This window comes from Hylobates moloch, unplaced genomic scaffold (assembly GCF_009828535.3).
Source record: "Hylobates moloch isolate HMO894 unplaced genomic scaffold, HMol_V3 SCAFFOLD_5, whole genome shotgun sequence".
NCBI lineage: Eukaryota > Metazoa > Chordata > Mammalia > Primates > Hylobatidae > Hylobates > Hylobates moloch.
Genome location: NW_026652280.1, coordinates 33,777,544 through 33,796,062, shown reverse-complemented (window position 1 = coordinate 33,796,062; position 18,519 = coordinate 33,777,544).

The window sequence follows — 18,519 nt, the reverse complement described above, 5'->3', positions numbered from 1 at the left end:
AGAAGCCCTCTTTACATCTTCCTCCAGCACCAAGAAAGCTATGCCAGCCCTTGGGCCCAACACAGCTTTGTTCTTTAGAGAATCATGCCTACAAAGGTTTGGAAGCAGTGCATCTAATACTCTGAGTGATATTCAAATTTAAATTGACATAGAATAAAAAGAAAATAAAAGTCTCGTACAGGTCTCTGCATTTTGAGGTCCTACATTTGCATATCTCACTACCATCAAAATAAAGTACAATGAGGTCTCAAATGAGACCTAGAACAGACCTGGAACATACAGATTATCAAAGGCTTATCCAAGAAGACATCCACAAAGCTGAATTCTGAAGGCTTAATATGTGTTAGTCACAAAAGCGTTGGAGAAATTGGAGGATACTGGCCAGGTGAACTAACACACACCAAGATCTGAAAGTAAAGCATCCAATGAAGTATACAAAGTACAGGTAGTTCATTCATTTGAAACCTATCCCAGAGTGGTGAATGGTGAGGCTGGAAAGGTAAGCAAGGCCAGAGCATGAGTGGCCTTCATTGCACACAAGTACAGGAATGTGGGCTTTGTCCTGAAGGCAATAGAGAGGCACTGGAAGGTTCAAAGCTGGGGAGCAACTCTAGCTGCATGTAGAGAATGGGCTGTAGCAGAGCAGTATTCCAACTAGGGAGACTAGTAAGAAAGTTAGTGCAACACTCCAGGTAGGAAACAATGAAAGTCTGACACAAGAGAATGGTAGTCAGATGGATAAAAGGGAAATTTCCTAAAGCACTTCGAGTTGTAGAACTAAGACTTAGTGATTGATTTCACTTGAAGAATAAGACAAAGCGGGTAGTCAGCAATGACTACTTTGGGCACCTGAGGTGGTGACAGTCAGTGAAAAGTCAAATACAGAAAGGCAGCAAGTTGCAAAGGTTGGGGCAGAAGAATCCAAGAAAAGGCTCCAAGGAGGCAGTTGACTATAATGGCCTGAGACTTAAGAGATTGATTTAGGCAGCGGATGATAAATCAAACCACAAGCCAATAAAATGACCCCAGGAAAGAATTATGAGTGAGAAGAAGATGAATATGGAACCCCAGGGAAAAAAATCAGCCTTTAAGCTGCAACAGAAGAAAATGGGCATAAGAAAAGCTAAGAAAGAGTCACCAGAGAGGCAAAAGGAAAACTATGAGAGTGGGTACTAAAAAATTCAAAGGAAGAACAGATTTTAAGAAAGGAGTGTTAATCATGGCCAGTGTTTCCAAAAGGTTGTCCATGAGATTCCACAATGAAGAGGTCCCTGATGACCTTGGGAGGCACAGCTTGGAGTGGTGGGAGCAAAGCCAGAGAGCCTTAGATTTAAGAGACAATGGGAGGTGGGAGGTAGGAAGTGAGGACAATGAATTGGAAAACCTTGGTGAAGCTAATCTGTAAAGAGTTTAAAAGAGGGAGGCAACCAGTCCTGGATGGGAGATGGGAAGGTGATTCTTTTAAAGATGGGAGACACTTGGGACAATTTAAATGACTTAAATTTACTGAGTATTCATATGTGACCTCATTTGAACCTCCTAATATCCATGAGGAAGTTTTCCCATTCTACAGATGTGGAAACTGGAACTGAGGCTAAATGACTCAGAAACATAGGGGAAATTGATGGTAGGCTTTGGAAGAAGAGATACAGCCATTACTTCCTTTCCTGAATTCCCACTGCCACTTCATCATGCTGGAGGCAGAAGGCAGGGAGGCATGGAGAGAAAGAAGGAAAAGAGGATTGGAAAGGAAGACTCACAGTCCTAAGTCCCTATGAGGTGCAGGAACTATTAGAAACTTACTTACCACTGTATTAGCCTGTTCTCACTCTGCTATTAAAGACATACCCAAGACTGAGTAATTTATAAGGGAAAGAGGTTTAACGGACTCACAGTTACATGTGGCTGGGGAAGCCTCAAAATCATGGTGGGAGGTGAAAGGCACGTTTTGTTTTGTTTTGTTTTGTCTGTTTTTTGAGATGGAGTTTCACTCTTGTTGCCCAGGCTGGAGTGCAATGGCGTGATCTCACCTCACTGCAACCTCTGCCTCCCGGGTTCAAGCGATTCTCCTGCCTCAGCCTCCTGAGTAGCTGGGATTACAGGTGCCCACCACCACACCCAGCTAATTTTTGTATTTTTAGTAGAGACAGGGTTTCACCATGTTGGCCAGGCTGGTCTCGAACTCCTGACCTCAGGTGATCCATCCACCTTGGCCTCCCAAAATGCTGGGATTACAGGTGTGAGCCACTGCACCCGGCCTGAAAGGCATGTCTTACATAGAAGCAGGCAAGAGAGAATGAGAGCAAAGTGAAAGAGGAAACCCCTTATCAAACCATCAGACCTTGTAAGACTTATTCATTACCTCAAGAACAGTATGGGGGAACTGCCCCCATGATTCAATTATCTCCCTCCTGGTCCCTCCCACAGCATGTGGGAATTATGAGAGCTACAATTCAAGATGAGATTTGGGTGGGGACACAGCCAAACCATACAAATTACCTTTAATCAAATCCCACTAACCCCTCAAGAAAGACACTATTATAAAGTTTGGCTTACAGTGAGTAAGGGCTCTGAGGTTGAGACAGGTTACACCTTCACCAGGTCATGCTGCCAGTAAGTGACTGCATCTGATGTCAACTTGGATCTGCAGAAATTAAGGTGTCCTCTCACCACTTCTAGCGAGCCCTTCATTTCAGAGTCTCAGGCACTCTCCTCCAGCAACTCCACTAGTCTCCACATCACCCCTACCCCCACCCCCACAGTAGACTATTTATGAACACTGCTTTCATTCCAGTCTGTGCTCACCCAAACCCTACATGGCCTCATGTCTCACACCGGGGTCAGCCCCACAGTGGCATGAGACCACACGCATGGAGGAAGGGAAGCTGAAGAATACTTCACTGGGTCCTTCCCTTTTACTCAACAGTAAGTAATTTAAAAGATTATTTTTATATGAAAAATAAATCTGAAGGCATTGCTGAGCCAAACACAAAAATTACACGAATTTCTGAGATGAAATATGAGACTTCCATGGGATGTCCTGCTTGTGGTGCCGCTTTGGACTCCAGCAAGTTCCTGTTTAGAATATTTCAATGGAAATTCATGAAAAACAACTTAAAACAGGACAAAGGGCTTATGGTGGAAATTCAGACCTTCCAGTCCATCCCACTTGCTTTCCAGGCTGAACTAACCCTACTTCCCCACAAGAACCTTACTTGATACTCCTACTACATCCCTTCAGCTTTCCCCTTTATCTCTGCTTCCCCTGCAGCCTGGAATGCCCTTCTTCTACTCCCTCATCTGAAACCTGTTCACCTTCCATGAAGTCCTGTAGGATCAGAGTCATCTCCCTTCCACTAATCTCCCATGTTAAGCCAGCACTTGTCAACGCTATCATGCATTGTTATATTATCCATCTGTTGGTGTAGGGCTTGTCTCTCTAAGCTGCTTAATAATAGGGATCATGTCTGCTATATCTTTGTGCTTCCACACATAAGCAAGATAGCTTTCCCAGAGAAACAAAAACAGCAGCAGCACCAACTTATATTTAATAGGTACTCATATATATGATCTCATTGGAACTTCATAATAATACCAAGAGGAAGTTTCCCTACAAAACTGACACTTAGAGAAACTAAGTGACTCTTGCAAGGCCATACAAGTTGGAAGAGACTGCTGCATTCTGACAGCAGAGCCTGTGCCATACTAAGTAGTTGCTCAAAGAATGTTTATTAGTTGACTTTTTCTACTTCTTCCTCTTAAATGGTAGCAGAGTACCATTAAGTGATCTCCATATACTCCATACAGAATAGCAGAATCATCTAGCAGAGCCCCCCCCGCCACCGCTCATTTCTGACCCACAAAATCACTAGACATAATACAATGGGCTTATTGATTTAGGTCATTATGTTTTTGATTAGTTTTTCAAGTGGCAAGAGAAATCTGAAAAACCCTTATGAGTTCTGAAGCAAATTTCTCATAGTTGGCATTTAACACAATTTTTGTATTATCACTGAGCACACATTAGGCAAAGTCTGTCCTAGTGCATTCCCAGTTCATTGTTGATGCCTTTTCCCAACAATTCAGTTCTCTCCAAAGTCCTCTGAAGATCCCCTCTCAGATATTCTTCCCTCAAGATGCCCTAAACCTTAAAATCCTTCTGGTCTTATGCCTCTCTTCTTCCTTCTTCCTTCTTTCTTCTCCTCCTTCTCCTCCTCCTCCTTCTTTCTTCTTCCTTCTTCTTCTTCTTCTTTCTTCTTCTTCCCTCCCCCTCCCTCTCCTCCTCCTCCTCCTTCTTTCTTTTTACCCAGGCTGCAGTGCAATGCCATGATCTCAGCTCACTGCAACCTCCACCTCCTGGGTTCAAGCAGTCCTCCCATCTCACCTCCTGAGTAGCTGGGATTACAGGTGTGTGCCACCATGCCAGGTTAATTTTTGTATTTTTAGTAGAGACAGGATTTTGTCGTGTTTGCCAGGTTGGCCTTCTTTACCCTTCTATTATCCTTCCTCTCCTCCCATTAAAGTGTGTTTCATTTTAAAGGAAGAATTTTTTTTTAATAGAGTCTCGCTCTGTTACCCAGACTGGAGTGCAGTGGCGTGATCTCAGCTCACTGCAACCTCCACCTCCTGGGTTCAATTAATTCTCCTGCCTCAGCCTCCTGAGTAGCTGAGATTACAGGCATGCGCCACTAAGCCCTGCTAAATTTTTTGTATTTTTAGTACAGATGGGGTTTCACCAAGTTAGCCAGGCTGGTCTCGAACTCCTGACCTGATATGATTCACCTGCCTCAGCCTCCCAAAGTGCTGGGATTACAGGTGTGAGCCACTGTGCCCCACCTTAAAGGAAGAATTCAGTAGCCCTAAAGAATCTCCAAGGTGAAGACTAGAAGGAGAGAAATCAATGCAGCATTTGTGTAGAGACCTAGGAGGAGAGGGCCTGAACACCAAGCAGTCTCCCTGGTGTTTCTTCTCCATCTTCTATTCATAGCCTTCTACACAAACCAGAAAAAGATCATCAATTTTATGCCAGATGTGAGAAGATGCCCACTCCCACCGCCTCCCCCAGTAGTAAGTCCTCATTAAAACTTGCTACCCTCTGTATCTAAAATGATTTAATGCTTCCTTTCCTTTGAAGTGATGATAGTACAGATTTTATTATCTTTTCGAGGAGAAAAGGTCTGTTAGAATAAATAAAGCCTTAGTATATGAAGTAATGTTCAGAGTGTCTTACCAACTTTAGTCTTCCCCTGGGAATCCTCTCTCTTCCCCTATGCTCACCACATCCTGTCCTTCTCTTCCAGCCCTGCTCTGATTATTAACTAAGAACCCATAGAAACTAAGGTTTCCTTTAGCTCTCCCTAAATGGGGTTTGAATAACCCACTAACCATGTTTAAACAGATCTTCTTAATCATAGACATCACCCTAGAAGACAAATATCACTCTTCTATTATGTGGCTGCCCATAAAACCCAGACAGCTTCCTGTTTCTGTTTGGACCTCATGTGCCTGCCAAAGGTATGCGCCATTTCCGAGTGGCTTTGAGGGAGGCATAAAAGCCAGAGCCCACAGGATGGTGTTACTCAGTCTTTGTCTTAGGTCTCAAGTGGGGCCAGATAGGGAGGGGAGTGTCACACTTTGTTGCATTACTAAGGCTGATGGTCACCCAAAATACAAAGATAGGACTGTATCTCTTGGAGATGACGGTTCACATGTCAACATACACTTCCCACCTATGTCAGTCTTCCCACCCCCAAGCTTGGTCATGTCTTTCCTCACCTCAATTCCCTCCTACTCCGCTTCCAATCTAGAAGGGCCCCTCTTCTCCTGTCCACCCAACTAATGGCTACCCAGCCCACCAAGGTACACTTCAAGCCCCACCTCCTCTCTGAAGCCTCCACTGCCCACTAGGTGACTTTCTTCTACCATTCACAGATGGTAACATGTGTGTATCATTCCTACCTAAAATGCTGGAGAATGGTGTGTTAACTCTTCCTGTGGTATTTGTTTTCCCAAGATTATATTTAAGTTCCTGGAGTGCAGAAAGCATGTGCTGTCCGTGTTTGAATGCCCCACGTGCCTAATAAAGGACAATGTAGATGGAAGACCCATGTGCAATATACTGAATCAATTAAAGAGACAGGGCATGACATTGTTCAGGCAGCTGTTAATAATAATAAAAAAATTAGTTGCTATCATTAAGCCTGTCTCAAACGGCAGAGAACAAGACAGACACAGGGGATGACCTACAAGCTTCGAGACTCAGAGAATTCAACAACCTTAAGAAATACCTCCTAAGCAGAATGCTGTATTCGTTTGGAAGGTTGGAAGACTCTGAGCTTGAGAACTCTGAAGAAGGCGGAACTGTTGGGTTGAGGGCAGCCGGGAAGGGTTTGCCTGACACTCTTGGCTGGGCGGGAGGAAATGGGAGGAAGGAGAAGGGCGGCGCACTGGGCTGCCGGAAGCTGGGTTCCTTCCGAAGGGACGTTACGCTACCATCCATGATATCACCCCAAGCCCTAGCATTCTCAGGAAAGTCGCTTATGAAGCTATGACTCAAGTGCTTGGGCCCACGCTTCGCAGCGTGGAATCAGCGGCGGGGGCGGCGGCACGAGGAAGCTGTGCAAAGCCGAAGGGGCAGCCTCGGACCAGGAACCTTACCCGTCTGGCGGGTCTTATGGCCGAGTCACCGTGGCGGCGCAGCAGCTCGGGCCCGGTTCTCCCGGGCGGGCCGGGGTGGTCACCTCTGCAAAGCAGGGTTTCTGTGCCGTGATCGAGTCTTGCCCACGGGCATGTTGGGAAAAGCCGGCTGCGCTCCCTGCCTGAAAATCCACTCTTGAAAATGCACTCCCTTAGGTTAAAACGCTGCCTTTCTTAAGGACCTTCTTTAAAAGTAAATCCTAACATAAGTTGGTGCAACCAATTTCCTTCCCTTACAGACGCTGAAAGCAGAGCACTGAAGGGGTGGGATTCTTGAAGGGGAGGGAGGGAGGTAAGGCTACTGATGATCCTGGAAGGGTCATCTCCACTGTGAAAGGTTTAGGGGAAGGCGGGTATCAGCTCTGGTTGCTTGGCGAGTTTGCCGTATTTCAGCTGACGACTTTCGTTAATGAATTTCACCTCTAGTGCTCAGTGATTTACCTGAAAGAAAAGGCTGGACTAGAGAAGTGGTTGTCAAAGTGGTCCCCAGACCAGCAACATCAGCATCACCTGGGACCTCGTTAGAAATGAAAACTATAGGCCAGTCCTAGATCTACTGAATCAGAAACTCAGCGGAGAGCCCAGGAATGTCTTTCAACAGCCCTCCAAGTGTTTCTGATTCATGCTGTAATTTGGTGACAAACTGGACTAAATGATCTGGCGAGTCCCTTGCAGAGAAGAGAGCTGATACTTTTTAATGTAGTTCATGAGGCCATACAAGGCCCTCACTGATCTGGTCCTCATGTAACTGTCCAGTCTCTTAAGGCAACAGTCTTTCTCATCTACATAAAACTGATGAAACTTTCTCTAAAGAGATTTCCTCTTTGAAACCCAGCGTTACATATGCTGCTCTTCCTGACGTAGCCTTTTTCTTCCATTACTATCTCCTATTTGTCCTATAAGACTTGTTTTGTGATTATCTCTTCCAGGGAGGCCACCTTATACCTCCCAAGGTCAGGTGTCTCCCTTCTGTGTTGTTGTAGCACCTTATAAATGTTATATCCATTTACCACCTTTATCAGGTTACCCACCAGACTGAGCGAGGTGTGGGCAGAAACTTGTACTTCTGCATGTTCAGTGTCTGACACAATGTTAGCCACTACAGTAATCATCAATGCATGAGTGAATGAATGGATGAATTGAATCCTTTTGTCAACTGAGGGCTCAGATAATGGCTTTCTGGTTCTTTTTGATCTCTAATCATTGATAATTTAAAGCTCTTCGTGTTACCCCAATGATTTGATCAATGCTTATTACTGTTAGTAATTTTTTTTTTTTTTTTTTTTGAGACGGAGTTTCACTCTTGTCACCCAGGCTGGAGTGCAATGGCCCGATCTCGGCTCACTGCAACCTCCACCTCCCGGGTTCAAGTGATTCTCCTGCCTCAGCCTCCCGAGTAGCTGGGATTACAGGCACCCACCACCATGCTCAGCTAAATTTTTATATTTTTAGTAGAGATGGGGTTTCACCATGTTGGCCAGGCTGGTCTCAAACTCCTGACCTCAGGTGATCCACCCACCTCAACCTCCCAAAGTGCTGGGATTAGCCACCACGCCCAGCAGCTGTTAGTAATTCTTTATAGTACATTACATAATACAAATTATTTCATATCCATTAGCCCATTTCAACTTCTCATCAACCTTAAGAATTAGAGTAGGTATTGTTTTAATCATTTTAACAGCTGTAAAACAACTCACAGATATTAAATGGCTTTCCATGGTTACCTATTTCTGTAAAAATTATTTACACAGAGTACAAATAAAACACAAAGTGTCTCCTTGGCAAGGCATAGTGATAGACACATAGGAGATAAAAAAGTTATTAAAGACATGATCCTTATCCTCAAGGTATCTCCATTTTAGGAAAAATAAAACATATTCTCCAAATAGCCACAACATAATAAGTGTATAATAAATCCAATCTTAAGTGAGTCATTCCATTAATGATCTAGGAGTTTGGTGGACAGAGGAACTGTGGGTGGCAGAGTAGTTAGGGGAAACATGATTGGGGCAGAGGCAGAAATTGCATTATGACTGGAAAGAAAAGGCTGTGAATAGATATGAGAAGAAAGCCAGGAGCAGAGAATAGACTAATAAATGAACAGAGACTGGAACAATCAACATTGTTTGGGGCAGTGAAGATATCTAATAGCTGTAGCAAATAGCAGAGATGCTATGAAGGGGAGCTGTGAAAGTCAAAGATAGAACTGGTGGTGGCACTACATATGCCACTGAAGGTGGGCTTGATGGGAGGATTTTTCACACTTTTATTAGGCTATTAGTGGCCACTCTTGAAATTACAACATATATCATTGATTTATTAAACATTAATGTTAACTCTTACTTTTCCCTCCTCCCAGACAATGCAAGGACCTTAGAACACTTTAACTCCATTACCTCCCTCCTGACTTGCTATCGTTATCATGGATCTTGAGTATGTATCTTAAACCCCACTAGTCATTATTATTTTCATTTTGCATAGTCAGTATTCATTTATATTTACCTGTGTTGTTTCCATTTTCATTCCTCTTCAATTTTTCCTTCATCTCCAAGCTTTCATCTGGGATCTTCTCTTTACCCGAAGAATATCTGTCAGAATTTCCTTTAGTGCAGGTCTCTTGGTGGCAGCTTCTTTCAGTTTTTATTTCACTGACTTTATTTTACCATCATTACTGAAGAATATTTTTACTAGGTGTAGAATTCTAGATTGGCCAAATTGAAAATATCATTCTACTATCTTCTTATTTCTGTTATCATTTTTGAGAAGTCTGCTGTCATTCTTTTCGTTCTTGGAGATGAGGGTCTCACTGTGTTGCCCAGGTTGGAGTGCCATGGCTAGTCACAGGTGCAGTCATAGCTCACTGCAGCCTCGAATTCCTGGCCTCAAGCAATCCTCCCTCCCGCCTCAGCCTCTTGAGTAGCTTGGACTACAGGCAGGCACCACTGCACCTGGTTTACCACCATTCTAATTGTTGCTTCTGTCTATTGTCACTTGTCTGCTTTTAAAATTTTTCTCTTTGATTTTGGTCTTCTGAAATTGGACTATGATATGTCTAGGTATGAGTATATTTTATTTATGCTGCTTGAGATTCATAGGATTTTTATCTGTTTGGGGGAATTCTCAACCATTATCTTTTCAAATGCTCGCTCTCTTCTCTCCATTGGGGATCCCATTTGAATAGGTACACATTATGTAGTATACATGCTGACCAAACTGCATATGTCTCTGACTCTTCTGAATTTTCATGCTTTTTCCTGAGCTAAGTCTGGATAGTTGCTTTTGACCTTTCTCCTAGTTCTTTCATTAACTGTATTTATTTGCTGCTAAATACATCATTGAGATCTTGATTTTGGTTATTATATTTTTTAATTAGAGTGTTTCTAGAGATTCTCTATCAAATGTGGACAATTACTTTTTATAACTTCCAATTTCCAATCCTTGCCAACAAATTTCAAGTTTGGCCTTTACTTTCTTTTTTTGTTTGTTTTTGTTTTTGTTTTTGAGATGGAGTCTCGCTCTGTTGCCCAGGCTGGAATGCAATGGCACAATCTTGCCTCACCGCAGCCCTCACCCCCCCGGGTTCAAGTGATTCCATTCCCCTGCCTCAGCTTCCTGAGTAACTGGGATTACAGGTGCCTGCCACCACACCTGGCTAATTTTTGTATTTTTAGTGGAGATGGGGTTTCACCATACTGACCAGGTTGGTCTCGAACTCCTGACCTCAGGTGATCCGCCCACCTCGGCCTCCCAAAGTGCTGGGATTACAGGCGTGAGCCACCACACCCAGCCAGGTCTTTGTTTTCTTGCATATATTATAATGTTGCTTTAGAGTCTGTGCATGGTAATCCCACTGTCAAGAATGACCATGAATATCTTTCTGTTATTTCTTGCTTGTGCTGGTCTTTGAGTGTTGTCTTCATTCCTCATTTGCTTGGTTATTTATTACTGTGTGTTGAACATTACGTTTGAAACAGTATCTGTAGAAATAATGTGAGACTTAGGATGATATCTTCTTCTGGACATGATTTTCAGTTTCTATGCCAGACATCTAGGGACACTAGTAATCCAACCAAGATTGCTTCAATTCAAAGTCAAAGCTTCAAATTTTTTGAGCCACCCAGATGACTAAGGCTAGAATCCATGTGAAGTTTAATTCCAGCTTAGTCTGACAGTGCAGCCCTTCGGGGCCCTAACTCTGAGTGCCAAGTAGTTTACCAGGGTCTTCACCATGGAAAAGAAAGGGAGCAGTAGATTCAAACTTATGGGCACCTAGCCACCCACAGTTTTCAAAAACATGGCTCATCTCTCTGTCTTCTCTTCAGATGAGCCAATGCCCCCTGGGCAAAAGTAGCCCTAAATGCCAAGCTTGCTCCTAGAGCCTCATTGTCTCCTAGATCTTGGCTTGCTTCCTCACTATCTTATTAGTTTTTGATATTTTAGGGAAATTTTTTTAAATGTTTTCTCTGAATTTGTTAGTTGTTTTCAGAGGGAAGGTTGGCCTATATTAGCTAGTCTGCCTCTATTAGAAGCAGAAGTCTGATACGGACTTTGGATAGAAATGAGGATCAGAAATTTTTAAGAATAGAGGGACATGGCCAGGCACGGGGGCTCACGCCTGTAATCCCAACACTTTGGGAGGCTGAGGCGGGTGGATCACGAGGTCAGGAGATTGAGACCATCCTGGCTAACATGGTGAAACCCCGTCTCTACTAAAAATACAAAAAAAAAAATTAGTCGGGCATGGTGGCGGACATCTGTAGTCCCAGCTACTCGGGAGGCTGAGGAAGGAGAATGGCGTGAACCTGGGAAGCAGAGCTTGCAGTGAGCTGAGATCGTGCCACTGCACTCCAGCCTGGGCGACAGAGCGAGACTGTGTCTCAAAAAATAAAAATAAAAAAAAAAGAGGGACATAAGCAGATAAATGAATCAGAAAGCAGTGTGTATGAGGGGGCTGTTGCAGGGGTCAGTAGAGAGATAAGAATGGAAGAAGGTGATTTTTATTGGTTCCCTTGCTTCAGCCAGCATAAAGGATCAAAGAATTTATTTGGCTAATGCTCAGATTGGTACTTCTAATCCCAGTTAAACCCATGAGATTTCAAAAACAGGCAATATTGTTTAACTTACTTAGTTGTTTCCTTGTTGGAGAGCCTTTGATTCCAACTGCAAACTCTGCCAAGAGAAGAGAGAAACCTAAACCACAGATGGATTAGTCCCTACTCTAGGAGCACTGAACCATTGTCCCTGCTCTCAGAGAACCGCCTGGAGCCATGCCGGGGCAGTGGGTGACTTCAGGGAATTGAGGCTGCACTGCTGAGACAGAAACATCAGTCAAGGTGCAGTGCCCTATGCTGTGGTCCCCTGGCTGCCTGCCTTTCAGGACTATAGGTGCTGGAGCTTTTGAATAGGGATGACGGCAGACCCTGCTGCTTGGGCAGCATAGCACCCATCCTCTACCTCCTTTCCCTTTACTTCTTTCCATTAGAGAGTCTGCAGTAGCTAAATATTCACTCTCCCAATATACCTGTATCATGGATTTGTCATGTGATACAGTTCTGGCCAATGAGATGTAATCAAAAGTTTGGTAAGAGAGTTCTGGGAAAGCTTCAGCTTTGCTAATAAGAGACAGATGGGGCTGGCACTGATCTTGGTATTGATCCTAGACTTAAATGCAGATGTGTCACATAGAGTTGAAGCAGCCATTTCATGACCATAAGGAGACATGCATGAAGGAAAGGCCCAGAAAATCTTCAAGGCACCAGCCCTAACATTGCTTTTCTCTTATATGAGAAAAAGAAACCACTCTTGTTTCAAGCTACTGTGGGTAGGCTTTCTATAATTTGCAAACAAAAACACTCCTAATTGATGCAGGGAGATTCCTAATTCCAGGACCCAGCATCTAAGCAAAATCATCTTTGGCTGTAGGATTAAAAACATGATCAAACAGCAAATATTGACCAAACTTCTTGTGAAGCCAGCACTGAGCTAGGTGGCGCTATGGAAATCACCAAGGTAGCAGGCACTGAAGGCATTCACAGCCTTATTAAGAGACAGAATTTAATACAAATGAAATCTCATGATCATGATCAAATGTTAGAAAAGCCTTTAAGATGATCTAGTGGTTTCAGACATGTGTCAGCCATGATACTATCCCAACACCATACAAAGACTCAATGTGTAAAACATAAAATCTGCTTCATTTTAAGAAACCTGTGCAATTGGCCCCTCCATATCTTTGATGATTTGTGGCTGAAAATTTCTGAGTAGCACCGCAATTGATTTGACAGGTGAGAAAACTGGGGTCTCCATGGCAGAATGGAAGCAACTTATTCTAGGAGGTGTAACAGGTTTGCCATGGTGCCTGAATGAAATCTACATCTCCAGGACTGTTTTCAAGGCTGTTTCCTTCCAAACAGTGACCAAAAGAAGGGAGTGGATTATTACATGGTAAATTGGAAAGCAGCAGCAATAATTGGTACAGGAGACCGAAGAAAGGAGAAATTAGCATGACCAGAATTAACCAAAGCAAGCTTCATGGAAGAGGTGGGACTTGAATGAGGTCATGAAAGTTGAATAAACTCAAAATGGATCAGTGGTTCCATTGGCCTCCAGAAGACATTTGGCAATGTCTAGAAGCATTTTTGGATGTCACAACCTGGGATGGGGGGTAGCATTTAGTGGACAGAAGCCAATGATGCTGCTTAAAGTCCTATAATATGCGGGAAAGTTCCCCACAACAAAGCATTATCCAGCCCAAAATGTCCCAATAGTGCCCAAGTTGAGAAACCCTGGAATACATGGAGAGAAGGCCAGGCAAAGGGAATGGTGTGAACAAATGCAGAGGTATACATGAGCAATGAGTTCCTTGAGAACAGAGACTGTATCTGTCTTATTCTGTGTATACCAACACACATCAGTGGCTGCCTAATGGGTAGTTATTTGCTGGATGAATGAATCAACACTGTTCATCTTTGAATTCTACCCTAGCACTTTGGCAGCAAAGAACTTTGCTCAGAATAAGAAAAGCAGTCAGCCTCATCAATACTTTTCCTGATTTTCCCTGCCTCACCTGTTCCTCATCCCAAGTTAAGAAAGGAAGGGAGTACCTCTTATTCATCCTTCTAAACTCGTTTACATTCTTACACCCAGGCTTCTCTCAGTATTCACCAAACTCCTTTGCTACCTGGGTCTCAGAAACAAGAGAAGGTACCAGCCCTCCCCTTCACTGAGCAGACAGATGACCAATGCCAGGGAACTGTGTGTCCATTTGTACTCATAACAGCTCTACGGGACTCCCAGCCTCATAGCCCAACCTCCCATTTACACACTTGTAAATGGAGGAGGGGAGGGAGAGTGGGGCTTCTGGTCCTCCTGGTGCCAGTATGTTTCCAAGATGAAACTTAAGGCCCCAGAGAGTCCCACCCTCTTCTGGAGGGCTCTTTCAGGTAAATATTAGGTGCCCTGTGGGCCCAGATCCACTGTGGATTTTTAATGCATATCCTGGTAGGAGATGGTTCCTTGAAATCTAATTGCTTCCAAGACCTTAATACCATCCATTTTATTGTGTACAAACAATGCTCAGGACAGCAAATGTGAACATGGGCAAGCGCATACCTCAAGGCATCTGGCTCAGTAAACAGCGTGTTCAGGAGACAGCAAAGGATTAAACAACCGTCAGGGCATCCATAGCTAGGACTCTTTGTCTGTGGTCTGCTGTACTCCAATTCCTTATGATCCCTACTCCTACTCCTCACTCAGCCCTGTTCCTTTACCTCTTATCCAAACACTTCCATAAGATTTCCTATCAGTCACTGACCCCTCAGTCTAGTATAGCTCCAAGGGACTAGATTCTCCTATCTCTGGCTCTAGAGAAAAAGTTTATCCTTCCTAAAATGAGTTTTAGGCTCTGAGGCACAGGAGAGGGTGAGACTTTGTATAGTGTTTATGACAGTGCTTACTTGAGGGAATTCTTCCCTGGATTCCTGAGATTCCTGAGTATTACTGCTTTCTTCATGGAAGCCCAACCCTGACTCTTTCAGATGGACTTATCCCTATTCCTCACATCCAAGCAGTATCAGATCCGAGAGGCTAAATAACTTGTTCTGGGCCAGGGAACTAAGTGCCCAAAACAGTAGTTCAATCCAGACCTGCTCCACCCCAGAGACGGAGACTGTAATACTCCTAAACTAGAGGAATGGGAAGTAGCACCAAAGGGCACAAAAATATGCACATGTATGAAAATCTATTAACCTGAAGAGGCTGTTATTTCAGTGAGGGTATGAGTAAAAACGGAAATGCACTCATGCTAGAAACGCACACACAAACACATCCACAGCCAGATCAAAAGCATGGGATTCCTCCCTTAATAGACCTCCTAAAATAAATTTAGATGCATCAAGCTGGCAGATGGAGATGGGAATGGGGCCTTCCCAAGAAGTCAAGTTCTGCTAAAGCTGTAGTTGCCTAATAAGGTATTATCTTGCCTCTCTGACCATTTAAGTTAGAAAAGGGAGGCAATAACAAGAGGAAGTTGTATGGTTTCTCAGTGTTTATATCTGAGTAAAAAGAAAGAACCAACCAGAGTCATGAAAGTGACATCCTTGGGAGGCAGTGATTTCTCCCCTACTGTTGAAAGTGGATTTTATTTATTTTATTTTTTTTTTTTGAGATGGAGTCCCACTCTGTCACCCAGGCTGGAGTACAGTGGCGCAATCTCGGCTCATTGCAACCTCCACCTCCCAGGTTCAAGCAATTCTCTTGCCTCAGCCTCCCAAGTAGCTGGGATTACAGGCATACGCCACCACACCGGGCTAATTTCTGTATCTTTAGTAGAGACTGGGTTTTACCATGTTGGCCAGGCTGGTCTCGAACTCCTGACCTCAAGTGAGTCAGCCTCCCAAAGTGCTAGGATTACAGGCATGAGCCACTATGTCCAGCCAGAAGTGGATTTTGAAATACCATAGACCAGATAGGTACAGAAAAAAAGAGAAAACTACATATAAAAGTATTAACAATATTTTCCTTTGAGTGCAGAGATTACATTATTTTACATTTCTTTCTCTCTTTTGGTCATTTATTTTTTCTCTTGGTCTTTTTTTCTCTTTTGGTCATTTATTTTTATCTTTATTTAGAGACAGAATCTGGCTCTGTCACCACGCTAGAGTGCAGTGACATGATCATAGTTCACTGCAGCCTCAAATTCCTGGGCTCAAGCAATCCTCCTGCCTTGGCCTCCCAAGTAGCTAGGACTACAAGCATGCACCACAAGGATCAGCCATCTTTTGGTCATTTCTGGATTTTCATGGGTTTTTTTTTTAATACTAAACAGAGATTGATTTTATGATTACATATATATGTATGTTTCAAAATTAATAATACATGAACAAATCCACAAAATAGAAGGAAGATCTTGGAAAGTTTAGATAGAAATTCTAAAAATAGTGTAGACATATCCAAAGTCCAGAGTGAACAGGACTTATGAAAGCTGCTAAAGACCCCAGAGAGGCCAGTCAAGTTATGCTCAGACAGAGCAGAAAATCAAGGAAGGGGAAGGCCCATTGCCCAAAAAGAAGGCTCCAATGTTGAGGATTGACAAAGAGAAAGCAAAACTCAGCAACATCTCTCTCTGAACACCTTGTCTCCACCACAGGAAACTGTCCTCAAGTTGGAAAGGGCTCAATAGACACCACTATGAATTCCAGCCTAATATGGTATTTTAATGAAGACTCTTGGATGCAAATGACATAAACCCAACTCCTATCAGCTGACAGTGAGGAGGGAGGGGGTTTGGAAAGAAGGGCAATTGGTGTTACTTTCTGAATCAGAAGAACTGCAGGATGTGGGCTCCTGGCCAGAAAGAGCCTCGGCGAGTCTCAGCAGTCAGGAGGCTGCCTGTCTCTCTCGGTCTTCCTCTGTCACTATTGCACTGTTCTGTCTTCTCCCTCCCATTTGCTTTCTCTCAATCTTTCTCATCTCTGCTTGTCTCCCTAGGCTTCTATCTTTAGGGTAGGAAGATGACCACCCGCAGCCCAGGAAACCCAGGAGGGAGAGAATTTCTCTCTCCCAGGGTCTCTAGAAGAATCCCAGGAAAGGGGTCTGACCATACTTCAGTTTCCACAGTTAGAACCAATCACTATTGCCCAGAATTTGGGTTCCACAATTAGCCAGTCCCAAGTCATGCATACCTCCCTTTGGCCATGTACTGGGACTAATATCCATACTCAGGAGAAAGAACTAGAGAGCCCCTAGGTACTCTCAGTTTGTCTCCAGGCTCAAATATTTTGCACCCTATCATTTTAAAATAAATATCTTAAGTATCATCAGATTTATCAACAGTAATACTTGGTAAATTATGGAAACTAGGACATATTTGAAAAGGAAACATACATTTCTTTAAAGGGGACAAGCCGTGTTTTGAAAGACGCTCTAAAAGATCCCTAACATAGGCCTGAGTCCCCTGACACTTCCATGCAAATCTTTTTTCCTTCTCAATGGAAGCAAATTTGGATTAATGGTAGTCACTGTTTATTGTACTTAAATAAGGTACACCGAGGCCTTTGTACACCTTCCATGGAATTGGTTGCATATGTGCCCCCAGGAAGAGTTAGTAGAGGGGCAGTGCTGGCCTTAGGTAAGGCCCTGGACAAGCCTCTACTGGCTTCCCTACCATGGAGTGAGCTCCTTTGGTATCTGAGAACATTCTCCTGGCTGGCAACCCTCACAGAAGGGCAGAAGCCAGGACAGCAATATTTGGCATTATAACGAAAGGGGGGGGTGGTTCTGGGCATATGAGCTTTTGTACCAGTCGTAGCTCTTGTCAATAATAAAAATCAACTCTGGCTAACTTAGGCAGAAAAAGAACATATTGGTAGATCAGCCAGGTGTGGTGGCTCACGCCTGTAATCCCATCAATTTGCAAGGCTGAGGCAAGTGGATAACTTGAGGCCAGGAGATAGAGACCAGCCTGGCCAACATGGTGAAACCCCGCCTGTACTAAAAATACAAAAATTAGCCAGGCGTGGTGGCGAGTGCCTTGTAATCCCAGCTACTCAGGAGGCTGAGGCAGGAGAATCGCTTGAACCCGGGAGGCAGAGGTCGCAGTGAGGTGATAGCATGCCATTGCACTCCAGCCTGGGCGACAGAGTGAGACCTGTCTCAAAAAAAAAAAAAAAAAAAAAAAAGAACATATTAATAGATCATAGAAATGACTGGAATGCTGGGGAGCTAGGCTTGGAAGGCAAACCAGGGAGGCTGGGCAGGAAGTCATACAACCGGTACAGCCACAAGGGGCAGCCTAGTTGGGAGGGCACTGCTGGCACTGCCGGTTCCTCTGGACTGTTGTTGCCACCGTCTCTGGACTCTTGTCTCTACCTTTACTTATCAGGAACCTATAACTTGTCCCTGCAAATTGCATTGTTCCTTCCAGGCTCAGAGTCCAGGTGGGATCCTCCAACAGCCCAGACATAGTCATGAACCCACCCTAAGCTGCCAAAGGCACAGAGAGAAGCTGGCCCTTTGCAGATGCCATATTGGGAAGGAAACGCCTCCCACTAAGTCGCACAAACTGGGGAATTCTCCCAAATAGAGATGTGACTAAAAGGCAGCTGAAAACAAAACAAAACACCACAGGCTAACTATGTGTGTCTTCAAAATCTGCAGGGCTAGATTGCTTCAGCAGAGCTCCTAAGGGCAGAGCTGAGTTTGTGGGGAGGAGATTTCAATTCAGATAAAGAAAATCTCCCTCAGGCTGAGAACTGCCTGGAGGTAGTTCCTGAAGGGCAGCCCATCCACACGTCAACTTATTGACACAGTTCAGAACAGAGCTTC